Source organism: Leptonotus elevatus, unplaced genomic scaffold (assembly GCF_054856555.1).
Source record: "Leptonotus elevatus isolate MCC_2025b unplaced genomic scaffold, RoL_Lele_1.0 HiC_scaffold_96, whole genome shotgun sequence".
In the NCBI taxonomy this organism is placed as follows: Eukaryota; Metazoa; Chordata; class Actinopteri; order Syngnathiformes; family Syngnathidae; genus Leptonotus; species Leptonotus elevatus.
In genome coordinates, this window is record NW_028233762.1 from 115,001 (window position 1) to 122,500 (window position 7,500).

Sequence of the window (7,500 nt, forward strand, 5' to 3'; positions counted from 1 at the left end):
GGGCGCGCCGGGGCTGTGCGAGCGCCGGGCCGTCAAAGGCCGGCGTTCGCGGTGGCCGGGGCGCTGTAAGGCGACCCGCGAGCCGGAGGAGCCGCCCGCCCGAACACCGGCGCGAGGCCGGCCGGCGGGGGCCCTCCGAAGGCGGGTCTTGGATGCCGTTCGTACGTGGGAGAAGGTGCGGCGTGTCGCGGGCGACGGCCTGCTGCCGAGGCTCCGGAGGCTCCGGGGGCGGCGCTCTGAAAATATCCGGAAGATCGGCCGACTTGGAAAAAAATTTGAGAACCGGGGCTGAGGAGGGGGAAAATCTGGCCAGGGAGGCCGACCCGAAGTGCCTCTAAGTCGGATAGGGATTGGGCGAAACTCCCTTGGAAGTGGCACTCTGAAAAAATTTCCAAGTTTGGCTGACTTAGAAAAAATTCGAGAACCAGGATGAGGAGGGGGAAAATGTGGCCAGTCAGGCCGACCTGAAGTGCCTCTTAGGCGGATAAGGGTTGGGCGAAACTCCCTTGAAAGTGGCACTCTGAAAAAATTTCCAAGTTTGGCTGACTTAGAAAAAATTCGAGAACCAGGATGAGGAGGGGGAAAATGTGGCCAGTCAGGCCGACCCGAAGTGCCTCTTAGGCGGATAGGGGTTGGGCGAAACTCCCTTGAAAGTGGCACTCTGAAAAAATTTCCAAGTTTGGCTGACTTAGAAAAAATTCGAGAACCAGGATGAGGAGGGGGAAAATGTGGCCAGTCAGGCCGACCCGAAGTGCCTCTTAGGCGGATAGGGGTTGGGCGAAACTCCCTTGAAAGTGGCACTCTGAAAATATTTCCAAGTTGGGCTGACTTAGAAAAAATTCGAGAACCAGGATGAGGAGGGGGAAAATGTGGCCAGTCAGGCCGACCTGAAGTGCCTCTTAGGCGGATAGGGGTTGGGCGAAACTCCCTTGAAAGTGGCACTCTGAAAAAATTTCCAAGTTTGGCTGACTTAGAAAAAATTCGAGAACCAGGATGAGGAGGGGGAAAATGTGGCCAGTCAGGCCGACCCGAAGTGCCTCTTAGGCGGATAGGGGTTGGGCGAAACTCCCTTGAAAGTGGCACTCTGAAAAAATTTCCAAGTTTGGCTGACTTAGAAAAAATTCGAGAACCAGGATGAGGAGGGGGAAAATGTGGCCAGTCAGGCCGACCCGAAGTGCCTCTTAGGCGGATAGGGGTTGGGCGAAACTCCCTTGAAAGTGGCACTCTGAAAAAATTTCCAAGTTTGGCTGACTTAGAAAAAATTCGAGAACCAGGATGAGGAGGGGGAAAATGTGGCCAGTCAGGCCGACCCGAAGTGCCTCTTAGGCGGATAGGGGTTGGGCGAAACTCCCTTGAAAGTGGCACTCTGAAAATATTTCCAAGTTGGGCTGACTTAGAAAAAATTCGAGAACCAGGATGAGGAGGGGGAAAATGTGGCCAGTCAGGCCGACCTGAAGTGCCTCTTAGGCGGATAGGGGTTGGGCGAAACTCCCTTGAAAGTGGCACTCTGAAAAAATTTCCAAGTTTGGCTGACTTAGAAAAAATTCGAGAACCAGGATGAGGAGGGGGAAAATGTGGCCAGTCAGGCCGACCCGAAGTGCCTCTTAGGCGGATAGGGGTTGGGCGAAACTCCCTTGAAAGTGGCACTCTGAAAAAATTTCCAAGTTTGGCTGACTTAGAAAAAATTCGAGAACCAGGATGAGGAGGGGGAAAATGTGGCCAGTCAGGCCGACCTGAAGTGCCTCTTAGGCGGATAGGGGTTGGGCGAAACTCCCTTGAAAGTGGCACTCTGAAAAAATTTCCAAGTTTGGCTGACTTAGAAAAAATTCGAGAACCAGGATGAGGAGGGGGAAAATGTGGCCAGTCAGGCCGACCTGAAGTGCCTCTTAGGCGGATAGGGGTTGGGCGAAACTCCCTTGAAAGTGGCACTCTGAAAAAATTTCCAAGTTTGGCTGACTTAGAAAAAATTCGAGAACCAGGATGAGGAGGGGGAAAATGTGGCCAGTCAGGCCGACCCGAAGTGCCTCTTAGGCGGATAGGGGTTGGGCGAAACTCCCTTGAAAGTGGCACTCTGAAAAAATTTCCAAGTTTGGCTGACTTAGAAAAAATTCGAGAACCAGGATGAGGAGGGGGAAAATGTGGCCAGTCAGGCCGACCCGAAGTGCCTCTTAGGCGGATAGGGGTTGGGCGAAACTCCCTTGAAAGTGGCACTCTGAAAAAATTTCCAAGTTTGGCTGACTTAGAAAAAATTCGAGAACCAGGATGAGGAGGGGGAAAATGTGGCCAGTCAGGCCGACCCGAAGTGCCTCTTAGGCGGATAGGGGTTGGGCGAAACTCCCTTGAAAGTGGCACTCTGAAAAAATTTCCAAGTTTGGCTGACTTAGAAAAAATTCGAGAACCAGGATGAGGAGGGGGAAAATGTGGCCAGTCAGGCCGACCCGAAGTGCCTCTTAGGCGGATAGGGGTTGGGCGAAACTCCCTTGAAAGTGGCACTCTGAAAATATTTCCAAGTTGGGCTGACTTAGAAAAAATTCGAGAACCAGGATGAGGAGGGGGAAAATGTGGCCAGTCAGGCCGACCTGAAGTGCCTCTTAGGCGGATAGGGGTTGGGCGAAACTCCCTTGAAAGTGGCACTCTGAAAAAATTTCCAAGTTTGGCTGACTTAGAAAAAATTCGAGAACCAGGATGAGGAGGGGGAAAATGTGGCCAGTCAGGCCGACCCGAAGTGCCTCTTAGGCGGATAGGGGTTGGGCGAAACTCCCTTGAAAGTGGCACTCTGAAAAAATTTCCAAGTTTGGCTGACTTAGAAAAAATTCGAGAACCAGGATGAGGAGGGGGAAAATGTGGCCAGTCAGGCCGACCTGAAGTGCCTCTTAGGCGGATAGGGGTTGGGCGAAACTCCCTTGAAAGTGGCACTCTGAAAAAATTTCCAAGTTTGGCTGACTTAGAAAAAATTCGAGAACCAGGATGAGGAGGGGGAAAATGTGGCCAGTCAGGCCGACCTGAAGTGCCTCTTAGGCGGATAGGGGTTGGGCGAAACTCCCTTGAAAGTGGCACTCTGAAAAAATTTCCAAGTTTGGCTGACTTAGAAAAAATTCGAGAACCAGGATGAGGAGGGGGAAAATGTGGCCAGTCAGGCCGACCCGAAGTGCCTCTTAGGCGGATAGGGGTTGGGCGAAACTCCCTTGAAAGTGGCACTCTGAAAAAATTTCCAAGTTTGGCTGACTTAGAAAAAATTCGAGAACCAGGATGAGGAGGGGGAAAATGTGGCCAGTCAGGCCGACCCGAAGTGCCTCTTAGGCGGATAGGGGTTGGGCGAAACTCCCTTGAAAGTGGCACTCTGAAAAAATTTCCAAGTTTGGCTGACTTAGAAAAAATTCGAGAACCAGGATGAGGAGGGGGAAAATGTGGCCAGTCAGGCCGACCCGAAGTGCCTCTTAGGCGGATAGGGGTTGGGCGAAACTCCCTTGAAAGTGGCACTCTGAAAATATTTCCAAGTTGGGCTGACTTAGAAAAAATTCGAGAACCAGGATGAGGAGGGGGAAAATGTGGCCAGTCAGGCCGACCTGAAGTGCCTCTTAGGCGGATAGGGGTTGGGCGAAACTCCCTTGAAAGTGGCACTCTGAAAATATTTCCAAGTTGGGCTGACTTAGAAAAAATTCGAGAACCAGGATGAGGAGGGGGAAAATGTGGCCAGTCAGGCCGACCTGAAGTGCCTCTTAGGCGGATAGGGGTTGGGCGAAACTCCCTTGAAAGTGGCACTCTGAAAAAATTTCCAAGTTTGGCTGACTTAGAAAAAATTCGAGAACCAGGATGAGGAGGGGGAAAATGTGGCCAGTCAGGCCGACCCGAAGTGCCTCTTAGGCGGATAGGGGTTGGGCGAAACTCCCTTGAAAGTGGCACTCTGAAAAAATTTCCAAGTTTGGCTGACTTAGAAAAAATTCGAGAACCAGGATGAGGAGGGGGAAAATGTGGCCAGTCAGGCCGACCCGAAGTGCCTCTTAGGCGGATAGGGGTTGGGCGAAACTCCCTTGAAAGTGGCACTCTGAAAAAATTTCCAAGTTTGGCTGACTTAGAAAAAATTCGAGAACCAGGATGAGGAGGGGGAAAATGTGGCCAGTCAGGCCGACCCGAAGTGCCTCTTAGGCGGATAGGGGTTGGGCGAAACTCCCTTGAAAGTGGCACTCTGAAAAAATTTCCAAGTTTGGCTGACTTAGAAAAAATTCGAGAACCAGGATGAGGAGGGGGAAAATGTGGCCAGTCAGGCCGACCTGAAGTGCCTCTTAGGCGGATAGGGGTTGGGCGAAACTCCCTTGAAAGTGGCACTCTGAAAAAATTTCCAAGTTTGGCTGACTTAGAAAAAATTCGAGAACCAGGATGAGGAGGGGGAAAATGTGGCCAGTCAGGCCGACCCGAAGTGCCTCTTAGGCGGATAGGGGTTGGGCGAAACTCCCTTGAAAGTGGCACTCTGAAAAAATTTCCAAGTTTGGCTGACTTAGAAAAAATTCGAGAACCAGGATGAGGAGGGGGAAAATGTGGCCAGTCAGGCCGACCTGAAGTGCCTCTTAGGCGGATAGGGGTTGGGCGAAACTCCCTTGAAAGTGGCACTCTGAAAATATTTCCAAGTTGGGCTGACTTAGAAAAAATTCGAGAACCAGGCTGAGGAGGGGACCATCTGGCAAGGGAGTCCGACCTAAAGTGCATCTAAAGCGGATATGGGTTGGTCGAGCCTCCCTTGATTTGCCCTGGAGCTCCCACGTCTTAAAAAGGTCTCTCCTATAATTGTACACCAACCATTTTGAGGTTTGGGTGCAAACCTCTCGAATGGGGGGACTCGGTCCCCTATCTACAGCGCCCCTAATGACGACAGGTGGTACTGCGCCCCTGGTAGCCCGGCCATTGAAAATGAATGGGCCCATTCATTTCAATGGGGAATTTCGACCCCTGGTTGCCCGCCATTCATTTCAATGGGGAATTTCGACCCCTGGTCGCCCGCCATTCATTTCAATGGGGACTTTCGACCCCTGGTTGCCCGCCATTCATTTCAATGGGGGATTTCGACCCCTGGTCGCCCGCCATTCATTTCAATGGGGGATTTCGACCCCTGGTAGCCCGCCATTCATTTCAATGGGGGACTTCGACCCCTGGTAGCCCGCCATTCATTTCAATGGGGGACTTGGACCCCTGGTAGCCCGCCATTCATTTCAATGGGGGATTTCGACCCCTGGTCGCCCGCCATTCATTTCAATGGGGGATTTCGACCCCTGGTAGCCCGCCATTCATTTCAATGGGGGACTTCGACCCCTGGTTGCCCGCCATTCATTTCAATGGGGGATTTCGACCCCTGGTCGCCCGCCATTCATTTCAATGGGGGATTTCGACCCCTGGTCGCCCGCCATTCATTTCAATGGGGGATTTCGACCCCTGGTAGCCCGCCATTCATTTCAATGGGGGACTTCGACCCCTGGTAGCCCGCCATTCATTTCAATGGGGGACTTGGACCCCTGGTAGCCCGCCATTCATTTCAATGGGGGACTTCGACCCCTGGTTGCCCGCCATTCATTTCAATGGGGGACTTCGACCCCTGGTTGCCCGCCATTCATTTCAATGGGGGATTTCGACCCCTGGTCGCCCGCCATTCATTTCAATGGGGGATTTCGACCCCTGGTAGCCCGCCATTCATTTCAATGGGGGACTTCGACCCCTGGTTGCCCGCCATTCATTTCAATGGGGGACTTCGACCCCTGGTTGCCCGCCATTCATTTCAATGGGGGATTTCGACCCCTGGTCGCCCGCCATTCATTTCAATGGGGGATTTCGACCCCTGGTAACCCGCCATTCATTTCAATGGGGGACTTCGACCCCTGGTTGCCCGCCATTCATTTCAATGGGGGACTTCGACCCCTGGTTGCCCGCCATTCATTTCAATGGGGGATTTCGACCCCTGGTTGCCCGGCATTCGTTCCTATGTGGCGGGGGATTTCAACCCCAGGTCGCCCTCGTGTGGTTCTTTTTGGCGCAGCTGACGGGCTCCGCTGCTCATGGAGGTTTGCTAGTGGAGGATAACCCCCTGCCTGGGCAACTCGAACGCCCGGCATTCGTTCCTATGTGGCGGGGGATTTCAACCCCAGGCCGCCCTCGTGTGGTTCTTTTTGGCGCAGCTGACGGGCTCCGCTGCTCATGGAGGTTTGCTAGTGGAGGATAACCCCCTGCCTGGGCAACTCGAACGCCCGGCATTCGTTCCTATGTGGCGGGGGATTTCAACCCCAGGCCGCCCTCGTGTGGTTCTTTTTGGCGCAGCTGACGGGCTCCGCTGCTCATGGAGGTTTGCTAGTGGAGGATAACCCCCTGCCTGGGCAACTCGAACGCCCGGCATTCGTTCCTATGTGGCGGGGGATTTCAACCCCAGGCCGCCCTCGTGTGGTTCTTTTTGGCGCAGCTGACGGGCTCCGCTGCTCATGGAGGTTTGCTAGTGGAGGATAACCCCCTGCCTGGGCAACTCGAACGCCCGGCATTCGTTCCTATGTGGCGGGGGATTTCAACCCCAGGTCGCCCTCGTGTGGTTCTTTTTGGCGCAGCTGACGGGCTCCGCTGCTCATGGAGGTTTGCTAGTGGAGGATAACCCCCTGCCTGGGCAACTCGAACGCCCGGCATTCGTTCCTATGTGGCGGGGGATTTCAACCCCAGGTCGCCCTCGTGTGGTTCTTTTTGGCGCAGCTGACGGGCTCCGCTGCTCATGGAGGTTTGCTAGTGGAGGATAACCCCCTGCCTGGGCAACTCGAACGCCCGGCATTCGTTCCTATGTGGCGGGGGATTTCAACCCCAGGTCGCCCTCGTGTGGTTCTTTTTGGCGCAGCTGACGGGCTCCGCTGCTCATGGAGGTTTGCTAGTGGAGGATAACCCCCTGCCTGGGCAACTCGAACGCCCGGCTCCCCCCCGGTCCGCTGGAGCTCCTCCAACGGCCAGCAACAAGCCCCGAAGACGGGCGCGCTCCCCGCGGTCCGCTGGAGCTCCTCCAACGGCCAGCAACAAGCCCCGAAGACGGGCGCGCTCCCCGCGGTCCGCTGGAGCTCCTCCAACGGCCAGCAACAAGCCCCGAAGACGGGCGCGCTCCCCCCGGTCCGCTGGAGCTCCGCCAACGGCCAGCAACAAGCCCCGAAGACGGGCGCGCTCCCCCCGGTCCGCCAACGGCCAGCAACAAGCCCCGAAGACGGGCGCGCTCCCCGCGGTCCGCTGGAGCTCCTCCAACGGCCAGCAACAAGCCCCGAAGACGGGCGCGCTCCCCCCGGTCCGCTGGAGCTCCTCCAACGGCCAGCAACAAGCCCCGAAGACGGGCGCGCTCCCCGCGGTCCGCTGGAGCTCCTCCAACGGCCAGCAACAAGCCCCGAAGACGGGCGCGCTCCCCGCGGTCCGCTGGAGCTCCTCCAACGGCCGGCAACAAGCCCCGAAGACGGGCGCGCTCCCCCCGGTCCGCTGGAGCTCCGCCAACGGCCAGCAACA